We start from the raw sequence: 12,884 nt of genomic DNA on the forward strand, positions 1-12,884 counted from the left end.
TTAACCCCTGATTGCCCCCCCCCCAACTTGGAGACACTTCTAGTGCCCGCCCCAGGTGTGATTCCTTATACAAGAGCCTGCCTAATATCAGTAGAAGGAGGTTATAGGGATCACTCCAAGATCTCCAATACAGAAGGAGCTGCCTCAGTAGAGCTGAGCACCCTGTCACTAGTGGCATACAAGCAGAAGCCAGGGAAGAGTTGATGAGGATGCCAAAGGAGGGGTTCACACCCTAGTGGTGTTTGATGTGGATAAACCTTGAGCCCTGGGTGACTCGATTCTGTGTTCTTGTTTCCCAAGCCCATCAAGTGGGAGGGGTGAGCACAAGCTTCTTCATCGTTTGAGAAGGAGGCAATGTTGACTGGGCCCTTCTGGTGTGCCAGGCAAGGTGCTGGCTGCTAAGGGCCCAGTCCCTGTCCTTGAAGAGCTGACAGCTCCTGGGAGACAGATACACTCACATACAGTCAACAGCAACAGTAGAAACAGCTGACAGTAACAGTCAAAGTGCTTGGGGGTGGGGGGCACAGAGGAGAAGGTAAAGACATTCCGCATTATCCTTGGCGTCCACTTCTACTAAAGAGCCCATTAGAAGCTCTGTTCTTTTCCTTCCTATGCAATTTTCTAGAGTGATGTGCTTCTATTGCAGGAACATTCTTTAGACTGCCATTCTACCCTTAACATTTCTGAGTTACCTCATCTTTACAATGAACATAAATGTAAAGAGGGTAAAAACTGACACATTGATTGTTGATTTTATTTATTTGTTTTGGCCATGCCACACAGCTTCGGGGATCTTAGATCCCAGACCCTGGATTGAACTCGGCACCCCTGCAGCAGAAGTGTAGAGTCCTAAGCACTGGACTGCCAGCGATTTCCCCAAAACCAGCACTTTAAAGTGCTGCCCAAATCTAGGCAAGAATAGATGCTTGACACATGGTAGCCGTGAGATGTCATGATGATTTACAGTGCAGGACAGGGAAGGTTAGCTGACAGGGAGAGAGAAAGGGGAGGACCCGGGCTCTGCTTCTAATCACCGTGGGGCCCTCTACTGCTCCTGAAAAACGGAAGTGGAAAAGTACCTGCCTCTTGTGCTTGTGAGAGTCACGTGAGGTGATGAGATGCAAACGGTTTGCAAACTGGAAATGCGAATTCCTATTATTACCATTCATACTGTGATTCTCATTATTGTGAAATGAATCCCTCAAAGCCCCAGGGGGGTGGGGTGGGGGTGGAGCCCGGAGCCACCAGCTGGGGGTGGGTCACGCCCCTCCAGCCTCCCACAGGAGCCTGGAAACAGCTGGGGCTCCATCTGCCCTGGGCCCAGCCGGCAGCAGGGGGGTAGCACCTCCTTTGTGCCAGTGTGTCTGTGTGTGCGGCACGCGCAGGTGGGTGTTGGAAGGTGGCGGGGGCACAGGGTATGCCAGTGTCTGTGGTTAGAAATCACTTGTGGATTGTGAATCCCTGGGGAAGAATGCAGATGCCATTAGATTTCAAAGATTCCAGCAGTGGAACCAGTGTTGGCACCCAAGAGATGAGGAGAGAGGCTGGGGGGAGTGTGGGTTGGCCTAGTCTTTGGTGTTAGGGACTGGGGATAGGTCTCACCAGGGTCCCCTCTGGGGATGAGGGGGCGGGGACGTGTAGAGGAAGATGTCAGAGGCCTGTGGTGCTTGAGCCCAGGGGTTACGGAACAGACTCTTGTTCAGTCGCTCAGTCGTGTCCGACTCTTGTGACCCCGTGGACTGCAGCACGCCAGGCCTCCCTGTCCATCACCAACTCCCAGACTTTACTCAAACCCATGTCCATTGAGTCGGTGATGCCGTCCAACCATCTCATACTCAGTCGTCCCCTTCTCCTCCCACCATCAATCTTTCCCAGCATCAGGGTCTTTTCCAGTGAGTCAGCTCTTCCCATCAGGTGGCCAAAGTATTGGAGCTTCAGCATCAGTCCTTCCAATGAATATTCAGGACTGATTTCTTTCAGATTGACTACTTTGATCTCCTTGCAAGAACTGACTGGCCTGGCTTCAAATCCTTGGTTTGGGCCAGTGATTTCATTTCTCTGAACCTCAGGTTCCTGGTCTGTAAAATGGGAGTAATAGTGGAGCCTTCCTCCTAGAGGTTATTGGGAATTTAAGAGAGACGATGCTCAGTAAGCCCTTAGAAAGAGAAGGCACACAGCAAACCGTTGGGGCTGATATTATTAGTAGGAAGCCCCTAAGAGGAGGGAGGGAGAGGGCCTCCAAGGGGCTGGTGCTCTGGAAACTGGAAAATTAGCTCTGGGGTGAGCTCTGTCAAGCCAGGGGGTGGTGAAAACTGCCACAACGAGCACCATGTTGGCCCGGGCGAAGGTCTGCTGTCCCAGGACACAGGGCTTTCAGAAAGCAGGCCAGATGGGCTCTCATAACTCCTGCCGCTTTCCTTCCTGGTTCGCCTCACTTCCTCCAGAGCTGCTTCCTTCCCTGTGAGCCTGTCGGTAGGAAGATCTCTGAGTCTTTCCTCTCCAGTCCGGGCAGGCCCCGGCTGAGCGCAGCCTCGGGGACTGGGAGGAGCCGCCGGGAACTCAGGGACCCTGGGGCCGGCCTCCCCCACACTGCCTAGCCTCTGCCTCCAGCTCGGGGAGAGCTGACCAGGCTCCTTCCCTCCATGGCCGCCCTCCCTCCTATGAATCATCCCAATGCTGCTGTTGCTGCTCCAGGACCACAGAAAGTCAAGCAGCTCCTCACCTTGGGGAGAGGCAGCCTGTTACAATGGGGGCGGAAGCAGGCAGGCTCAGTCCTTCTAAAGGAAGGAGGTAACAGCTCAGCCTTGGGACCGGCGACCACAGCCAGCCCTTTCTTACATCCATGGAGTGAGCTCAAGGGGGCAGGTGAGGGCAGAACTTGGGAGTTAGACCACCCTGGGTTTAGGGTCAAGGCCCCAGTCTCCTGCTAATTAGGTCTGTGGCCATAGTTGAGTAACTCAACCTGAGTCTCGGTTTCTCCATCTGTCAAATGGGAAGAGAAAAATGACGAGGCACAGGGTACCTGGAGGATTAAGTGAGGCACAGCTCAGAGCCTGGCTCATGTAAGTGCTGTTAATGCTCATTGACTCAGTGAATAAATGAACGTGTGGAAATGGCAACGAGTGGGGTGGAGGGAGGTGCATATGACTGTCTTCGGGAAAGCCAACCTCTGCCATCTGCAGGGGGTGGGGGGGTGGGGGGTACTGTCTGGGGCCCAGGACACCTGTTTTTCTGTGCTGCTATGAAGAAGGCAGCTTCCAAAACTCAGACAGAATGGAGTAGGGACTACCCCCTGTGGTTACAGCTGACATTTCTGCAAATCAAATAAGAGCCTCAGGATGGGGGCAGACTCTGAACGCGCTGAGCCCTGCCTGACCACAAAGAATTGCTATGGGGTCGGGGAACAGCAGGTAGTGGATCTTCAGCTTTGGAGACCCCCCGCACCCCTTCACAGTGACAGCAAACAGCCGCCACTCCGGGCTGTGAGGTCAGGACCTTGGTCCCTGGGTAGCCAGCTAGGGCCATGAGCAGCACCTCACCTGCCTCCTGCGCATTGGGTACCACACAATGCAGAGGGCTCTATCATCTCAGTAGATCCCTTTCAGACGCCCATCTGGGTGATTTACAGGTATTCATCATAACAAAGGATCACTGGTGGCTGGATGGTAAAGAATCTGCCTGCAATGTGGTAGTCTTCCTGGGTCAGGAAGATCCCCTGGAGAAGGGCATGGCAACCCACTCCAGTATTCTTGCCTGGAGAATCCCACGGACTGAGGAGCCTGGCAGGCTACAGCTCATGGGGTTACAGAGAGTCGGACACGACTGAGCAACTAACACACACACACATCTTAACAAATGTTATGAGGTTGGTACCCAGTATTAGTCCCATTCTATAGATGTGGAAACTGAGGCACATTGAGTTACATAACTTGCCCAAGGCCACACCCCAGGAGCAATGAGGTCAGGATTGGAACCCCAGGCCCATTGCCGCAGATGGCTCTGGCTGTGAGGCTGACCAGGGCACAGATGGTTGAATCTCCTGCAAGGCTGAGCAGACTGTTAGCCCCGCCCTATCCCCAGTATGGGGCTTCCCAGGTGGCCCTAGTAAAGAAGCAACCTGCCAATGAAGGTAGATGTAAGAGACAGGGGTTTGATCCCTGGGTAGGGAGGATCCCTGGAGGAGGAAATGGCAGCCCCCTCCAGTATTCTTGCTTGGAGAATCCCACGGACAGAGGGGTCTGGTGGGCTACATCCATGGGGTTGCGAAGAGTCGGACACAACTGAAGCGACTTAGCACATGTGCACACATCTCTAGTGTAGTCATCCAAGTCTGGAGTAAGGGCAAACGTTTACATTTATAACAGTAATTCATAAATGGCTTTTGAGCAGTGGTTCTCAAAGCATGGTTACAGGAAGCAGGTTAGAAATGCAAAGTCTTGGTCTCACCTCAGATTACACAGAATGGAAACTCTGAAGAGACAGAGTTGCTAGGCCAGCAATCTGCATTTCAACCAGTCCTCCCTGCGATTCTGATGAAGCTAAAGTTTAAGAACGATGGCTTCAGAGCTTACAAAGCAGAGTCAATTCCTAGACGCTCTTATTTAAACTGACACTTGGCTGTCATTCGGCATATTCTACAGGTAAGAGTAATGAGTCCCCCTCTGCCAGATTATCACCCACCAGAGAAGTGGAAGAGATGGGCCTGGGACCCACAGTCTGCAGTGGTCCTGTTGTGTTGTTTTGTTCCCCGCCCCGCCTCGCTCTTGGGTATAGACTGCTGACCTAGGCGAGGAGGCGGAGGGGCTCAGAGCCGAGGGACTGAGGGTGGGAGGGGGGAGCCAGCTGCCCTCCTTTCCAGGGGAGGGGGCGGGCCGTGTTTATTATTCTTTCGGAGGTGCCCCAGCCCAAATTCACATAAATACAGCCCAGCCTGTCGTGTTGCGGTATCGGTTTATTAATACTCGCCGGGCGCTGCCAAGGCGGATCGCAATAACAAAGGCGGCCTCGCAGCCACGCACCGCGCCGGAGGCACCATTATGTAATTGCTCCGAGGAGGAGCGCAGGGCTGGGCGTGCCCGAGGCTCTGGGCACCCGCGGCCGCCCGCCCGTACTTGGAGGGAGGGGGACTCAGCCGGCTGGGAGGCTGCGCTCAGCGGCGCGGGGAATCCGGGGGGCGGCGAGCGGGTGGAGGGAGCACCTGCCCAGGAGTCCTCACCCCGCGCTCTCCTCCTCCCACGCCACAGCCCGTGGCCTGGAGGCGGGTTAACCCCTGCGTGGCTGGGTGCAGCCTGCTGCTCCTGGGATGGGGGCCCCCAGAGGCAGATCTCCAGTCCCCCCCACCGCCCAGTACCCCCGCACCCTGGCAGGCTGAACCAGGGTCTGCCGTCCCCGCACTCACCGCCACTGCCGCTGTCTTTGTCCAATCCTCACTGAAGTCGAGGTAGAGAGAGAAAAGAGACACGTTGGGCAACCTGTGGGTGCAAGACCCGTGCCTCACGTATCAAGCGTCTGTGACATGGCCCATTTTACAGATGGGAACCTGAGGCCCCGTGCACCGTAAATTCCAGCCCGCGAATCTGTCAGCTCCAAAATCCACGGTTTTCCCCTGGTACCCTGCAAGAGGTCTTTATAACCACCGTGGATCAGTTGTTGCCTCTGTTTGCCTATTTAGGGCCCGAGCACCAGGATGCTGGCGACGGTGTGGATCTCCTTGTTAGGGTCTGGGGAAGGGGTTCGGCTTGGGAAGCGCTGGTGTTCACTGCGGTGAGGGTGCCAAGGCCGCGCTGTTGCCTGTTGGGGTGAGTGGGGATCAGCACACCGGCCCCGCCCCCACACGCCGCGCCAGCCCGGACCCTGCGAAGCCACCCTGCCCGACCCCTCAAACACTCCAGTGCTTCAGCCCTCCTGGCCTTTGCCCAGGCTGGGCCTTCTGCCGGAAGTACCCTCCTGCCATCCACCTGGCCGTCTCTTTCCTGAGCGGTCCTTCCCAGCACCTCCCCCCTGCTCCCTCCATCACACGTGTACCAGGAAGCCTTCAAGGCTGCCTGTTCCAGCCCTGGGAGTACCTGGTAACTGCACCTGCCTGCCAGGCTCTTCTGTCTAAGGGATTCTCCAGGTAAGAATACTGGACTGGGCTGCCAAGCCCTCCTCCAGGGGATCTTCCTGAGTTGGGGCTCGAACAGCGTCTCCTGCATTGGCAGGTGGGTTCTTTACCGCTAGTGCCACCTGAAGCCCCCTTAAGTAAACTCCCCCAAATCACCAGCTGGTAAGGGACACAGCCTGGCTTCAAACCCTAGTCTTGATAACTCCTGTGTTTCTAATCTCCCTTTTACAGGATTATTTTGGCAGTTGGATGAGAAATACTGAAGGCCCAGCATACAGCAGGTGCTCAGTAATGTATGTGCCCCTCCACTCTAGCTCCCAAGATTTGCCCACTTCCCCACCTCCCCCCTCCCAGCCCCGGGCATTCTGGGAGCCCCTCTGTTGCGGTGTGGCTGAAGGAAGGGGTTGCAGGAAGACTTTGGCAGAAGGAAGTGTTCTGGTTTCTGAGTAAGAATAAATTATTGTTTTATATCCTTATATTAAGAGAAGGGCACAGTGTGCATTTGCCAATCTAAGCATGTTGAGCTGCTGCGCCTGTGTTTTGCCAATTGCTAAAATGTATTTTCAGCCCCAGGCAGTAAACAGTAGCCCACTCTGCCTGGCTGCTGCTGCACTCCAGAGGTGGGGAAGGACAGCGGCCCCAGACAGGGCTATGGGGAGAGGAGATGTCAGTGGGGCTCCTGAGGGCGGGAGGGAGTTCCTGGGGATCCCCTCCAGGTCGTTAGGATTTGAAGAGCAGGACTTTTCATTTATCTGAGCCTCAGTTTACACAGCTGAAAAATGGGCCCATTGCTAGGGCCCTGTCCCTGTCACAGGTGATAAAAGTGCTTTGTACTCAGGAGCCAACTTGTTGGTGGTGGTGTTACTTACTGAGAGCAGTGAGAGTACCTATCTCTATGTTGCCTCAACTCAGCTACCAGCACCTACCCTGCCTCCCCAGCTGTAACCCAAGTCACTGTCATCTCTCACCTCAATTGCTGTCTGTCTTCCTAACTGGTCTCCAGCTCGTAGCTTTGCCTTCTCCAGCTTGCCATCCATTCAGCAGTCCAAGAGAGCTTTGAAAAAGTTTATCGGAGAAGACGAAACATGGCTTCCCCTGCTGCTTTGGGTAAAATCCAGACTCATCACTGTGGCATCTTGGCCCTCCATTCTCTGCCCTCCTTCTCTCTTTCCCTTGCACCAGCCACACGGTGTTCACCTTCCTAGTTCTTTCTTTCTTTTTGGCGGCACAGTGCAGCTTGCAAGATCTTAGCTCCCTGACCAGGGATTGAACTCGGACCCTCAGCAGTGAGGGTGCCAAGTCCTAACCACTGGACCACCAGGGAATTTCCCAACCACCTTCCCAGTTCTTGTATCCACTGAACTTATTTCTACTTTGGGCCCTTGGTACATGCTGTTCCCTCTACCTGGAATGCTGTTCCCATAAGGCCTTCCCATGGCAGCCTCTCTCTCTCTCTTTCAACCCTGGGGTCAACTGAAAGGTCATCTCAGAGAGCCTACTCAGTCACCATATCACAGTTGACCCCTATCACCCAACTGGTTCATCTCTTCTGTACCCTTATAGCAGGTGTCACCATCTAAGATTACCTTTCCATTTTTAAATGTATCTGTTTCTTTTATCTGCCTCCAATAAATATACCCTCCTTGCCAATAGAAACTTGATTTGTTTCATTCACCATTGTATTCATAGCACCTTATTCTGTACATATTACATAAGAGAGAGAGAGGTGGGGAGATTGACAGCGGGATTGAGAATAATTACTAATAAATAATAATATAGCGCAGAAGCGCCAGGTATTAATCCTATCCTATTGCACAGGGAATGTTGCAGTGCACAACCTGTGCAACAGTACCCAACAGCCTGAGGGTAAAGGCCATCATAAACCTGTCACTTCATTTTGCAAGATATTTAAATGAACTTCCAATGTTTGAGCTAAAATGAGTATGTGAATATACATACATAAAACAAGTGATTTTTGCCACAGAGAAGCTTGTAATCTGATGGGGGAGACAGACACTTGAGCAGATGCTATTCCCAGTTGCCCTCTCGGGCACTGTCATGTCCTGCTGTCTGGATCCATCCTGTGTGCTGTTCCCTCCGCTGGAATGCTCTTCTCCCACCACGCCCAGTCTTCACCTAGCAGCTCTTGTTCATGCTTCTCTTAGCTCATTTCCTCTCAAATTCTTTCCTGGCCGCTCACCTGCATCTCCCATGCTCTAGTCCCAGTTTGGGTTCCCGAAGACCCTCCCCAAACCGGGGTTGGGTCTGCCAGAAAGGCTCGTGAGTTAGGGCTCTTGGGATAGGCTTCTTAGAAATGGTGACATTTAACTGAGCCGGGAAGGACGAATGGGAGCTATGGAAAGTGGTGGAGTGATGAAGAGTCAGCCCTGGAAGGGGCTGGAGACCTCTTCGGCCCCACTCTCTTTTTACAGATGGGCAAACAAGCCCAAGAAGGCTGTGGGAATTGCTCAAAACCGCTTACCCTTTAGTGGCAGAGCCCAGGTTAGGATGCAGGTGACCCCAGCAACTTTCTCAAGACACCCTGGTGGACTTGAGAGTTAGGTTCGGAGTGCCCAGGGCCGGCTGAGAGGTACTTCCAGGCGGGACTGTGTCCAGTTCACTGTTGTATCTGTGTGCCTAGCCCAGGGTGGGCATGTAGTGGGTGTCTGTGAGAGCAGGGGTGGTGTTGGTCTCAGCAGCCCCCCTCCAACACACATCCAGCTCCCCGGCCCGGAGCGTAACCCCTGGAGTCTAAGGAGCCTGACCTCCGGTGGGTGCAGCAAGCTTTTGAATGACTCCCCCCAACCTGCCCCTACCCTCCCCCTCCCCTCTCCTCCCCTCCCCCTCCCCCACCAGGGACCCAGAGCAGCCCGCAGCCACCCTGACCTCTCTGCTCAGTCCAGCTTTCTCTTTCTTTGCCTTCTGCCTTGCTTCACACTCAATCCCTCCCCCGCCCTGGTGAATGCAAACTGAAAAGAAAAAAAAAAAGAGAGAGAGATCCCATTCGGCAGCGATGGCGTCAACAGTGAAAAATACCCAATTTGAGGAGTAATCGCTCCTGTAATGATTGCCAGAGCCCTGAGTCACTACAGCACATCAGGGGGAGGCGCTGGGTCTCCTGGGCCCCCTGAGTCATGCCGCTTGGGCTGTTTAATACCCAGACCTCAGTGTCTGCGTCTGTGGGGCGGAGGGAACACTGGCCCAGAGGAAGGGACAGAGGGTTGCTCCATCTCATGACTCTCCCAGACTCTGAGGGTCAGAGGTCAGGGTGGCACACACAGTCCATATGGATCAGGGGACACGGTCAGCCTACCCGGGGCCCGTGGGAGGAATGCAGTGCTGGGGTCGGGGCTGCCAGAAAGGCTTGTGAGTTAGGACTCTTGGGAAAGGCTTCCTAGAAATGGTGACATTTAACTGAGCAGGGAAGGGCAGATGGGAGCTATGGAAAGTGGTGGAGTGATGGAGAGCCAGCCCTGGAAGGGGCTGGAGACCTCTTCGGCCCCACTCTCTCATTTTACAGATGGGCAAACTGAGGCCCCAGAAGGCTGTGGGAATTGCTCAAAACCGCTTACCCTTTAGTGGCAGATCCCGGTTAGGATGCAGGTGTCTGACTCCTTCTGCAGTGCTCTTTCTTCTGATGTCACTCTAGCTCACAGCAATAATGAGGACAGCGTGTTGAATGCTGAGTGTGAGTCAGGCTCTGTGCTCAATGCCTTCTGTGTGTGTGTGTGTGTCTTTGTGTACTATCTCCTTCCATCTTTGGATAATGGTATAAGGTAGGACTAGAATATAGGTCCTGTTTTACTTTAGTAAGGTTCAGAGAGGTTAAATGACTTATTCAGGGGCACACAGCATGGCTTTCTTAGCCCCCCAAAAGTCCCTCTAGGGGACTCGTCCTTCCAGCGAAGGCCAGTGGTCCCGAGAGGAGGGAGGGCAGCTTCAGGGCCCCGTCCCTGGGAGGGCTGCTCCCTCTCTCTCCTCTCCGAAGAGGATTAGGGAGGAATCCCTTCCCCAAAGGGGTGAGGAGGGAGCCTGGACCTTCCCTCAGGGCCCCCGCAGAAAGAGAACGCTGATGGTCAGGGAGATGAGAGGCAGACATCTCAAGTCCCCACCAGTGAGAGTCTGCCTTGCCAGGGCCCGTCTGAGATCGATGGCGCATGGATTCCAGCTTTGTGGGGAGGAACTTGGGTGGAGCTGGAGGAGGGAGGGGGAGGACGAGGCCCAGTGAAGACAGGGCAGCTCTCAGTGGCAGGCTGGCCCCTCACTCAGGCCCCCAGGTAGGAAAGGGTCCCTGGGACAATGAGTTATCTCTTAGAAGTGGGGGTGTTGCTCTGGGCACCATAGAAGGAGGGCCACAAAATGAGGGGAGGTGTTTTTAAAGGATTTAATAATATTTTTTAAATGCAAGGTACTATTGTCATCCTGGGATTTCCTTACAATTACTTTAGAGTTTAATGTTTTATTTAGAGTTTCCCTGGAGATAGAGGGAGATGCCATCATCTTTTCAGCACTCGGGCTTTAAGTGTTTTTAAGTGTGGGGAGGGGAGAAGTGTCACGAGGGTCTCAGGGCCATCCCTGCTGTCCCCTGGGAGATGGCAGGGAACTGTGGTCCAAAAGCCACTAACTAAGGAGCCAGCAGCATTCGATACCAGACCAGCCTCTGGCAGGACCTTCCTGTGTGATGTTTACTCTGTGAAATCGCCTGCCTTTGGGGGCCGTGGTTTCTTCCCCTGTGGATTGGGAATGGCGACTTGCCTGTGTCACAGAACTTTAACTGCCATTCAGGCTAAAAATAAATAGAGAAGACAGTGAGCAAGCCCGTGCCTGTGAGGCCTGCTGGGAATCACCTGGAAGGTTTACCAAGATTGCAGATTCTGGACTCCCTGGGTGGCCCAGTGGTTAAGAATCCACCTCTGCCAATGCAGGGTTCGATCCCTGGTCCAGGAAGATCCCGCATGCTTCAGGGCAGCTAAGCCTGTGCACCACAGTTAGTGAAGCCCTCATGCCCTAGAGCCTGTGCTCTGCAACTAAAGAAGCCGCCGCGATGAAGAGCAGTCGCGAGAAAGACCACGCACAGCAGCAAAGACCCAGCATGGCCAACCCCCAGTGAAAAGCACGCAGATTCACAGGGCCCTCCCTAGACCTTCTGGGTCAGAATCTAGCCACCCCTCCCCACCCCAAGTCACCCTGAGGTCCAGGCAGACTGAGGACCACAGCCGTGAGGCGGTGAGCGCTCACGAGGAGCCAGAGATTCAAGCTGCGGTCTTGGCTTAACTTCCGAGGAACTGTGTGGCCTCAGCGGGTGGCTGGCGTCTTTTGTGCAGACTCGGGACTGGCCTGGGCTGGGCCATGTCAAAGGGTGTTCACACCCTCACAGTGCCTCTCTGGGTGCTCAGAAGTGGGGCTGCCGGGCGGTGGGAGGTGAGAAGGGCGTGGGCCTGGCACAGAGGCCCAGTGAGTTTGGGGCCCAGGACCCACTGACCACTTCTGAAAGAGGGGGAGGACAGACTCCACCAGCCCCCGGCTTCCAGCTGGGCCTCCAGGCTTCTCCAGCCTGCAGAGAGGGGTGGCAGCAGGCCATCTGCTCAGGCCTGGGCCGGGGCGGGGAGACAGGGAGCGCTGAATGGCCTTTCTGTTGGGACCCAGCCTGAAGAACAGATGGCCAGGGGGCCGCAGGCGGGTGAGGGGGCAGGCAGGGGCTGGGCCTGCCCGCCTCGCTCCTGCCAAGTCACAAAGTCCTCTCTTCCAGGGAGAGGAGGCTCCCACAGGCCATTCATGGCGACTGCAGCCAGGAAGATGTGGGTTTAAGGAGATTAGCGGGGGCCCACTGCAAGCTGCTGCTGGAAGAGGCCTGAGAAGTCCTATGACACCGACAGCTTCAGCTGGAGCCAGGACGGAGCGGGAGGGGAGGGGAGGTGCTGTCAGAGCCACCTCTGGCCCAGGCAGCTTAGGGCTCACTTCATCTAAGTGAGATCCAACCAGTCCATCTTAAAGGAAATCCACCCTGCATACTCACTGGAAGGACTGATGCTGAAGCTGAAGCTCCGACACTGTGGCCACCTGATACAAACAGCCAACTCACTGGAAAAGACCCTGATGCTGGGGAAGATTGAAGGCAGAAGGAGAAGGGGGCAAGAGAGAATGAGATGACTGGGTGGCATCACCGATGCAATGGACATGAATTTGGGCCAAGGAGATGGTGAAGGACAAGGAAGCCTGACGTGCTTCGGTCCACGGGGTCTCAAAGAGTCCGAGAGGACTTGGCAACTGAACAAGTTTAAACCTGTCCCCCTGGTTTTGCCAGTTGGGACGCTGAGGCCTGGAAAGGGGCAGAGACCCCACCCCATGTCCCCCAGCAGGTCCGCGGCAGAGCTGGGAGTGGAACCCAGGGTCGGGATTTGAGGCTCTTCCTGTTACCCCTCCCTCTTCCCTCCTCCCTACCCTGTGATCAGGCCCTGGCTGCCTCCGCAGACCTGGCCCTGGCCTGCCCACCTGTGTGTTTGCTCGAACTTTTCCTCCTGCAAATCTTTCCAGACGCAAATGCAGCTTCCACTTTTGAGGAACGTTCCTTGGAGCCTAGATATCTGACACGGGAGGCCTGTGCCGTTGGCTCTGGGTGATAAAGGCCATTTCCCTTCATGGTAAAGGACTAACTGATACCCAAAGAGGAAACGATGTTTAAAAATAGTTCCCACCACATTCTACCTCGTGGGCTTCAAGTTTTCTTTAAAATATATTCGAGCTTCCCTATCCCAGGTGCTGACAAGGAATCTGGTGAAAC

The sequence above is a fragment of the Cervus elaphus genome, chromosome 1, assembly GCF_910594005.1.
Source record: "Cervus elaphus chromosome 1, mCerEla1.1, whole genome shotgun sequence".
Taxonomy (NCBI): Eukaryota; Metazoa; Chordata; class Mammalia; order Artiodactyla; family Cervidae; genus Cervus; species Cervus elaphus.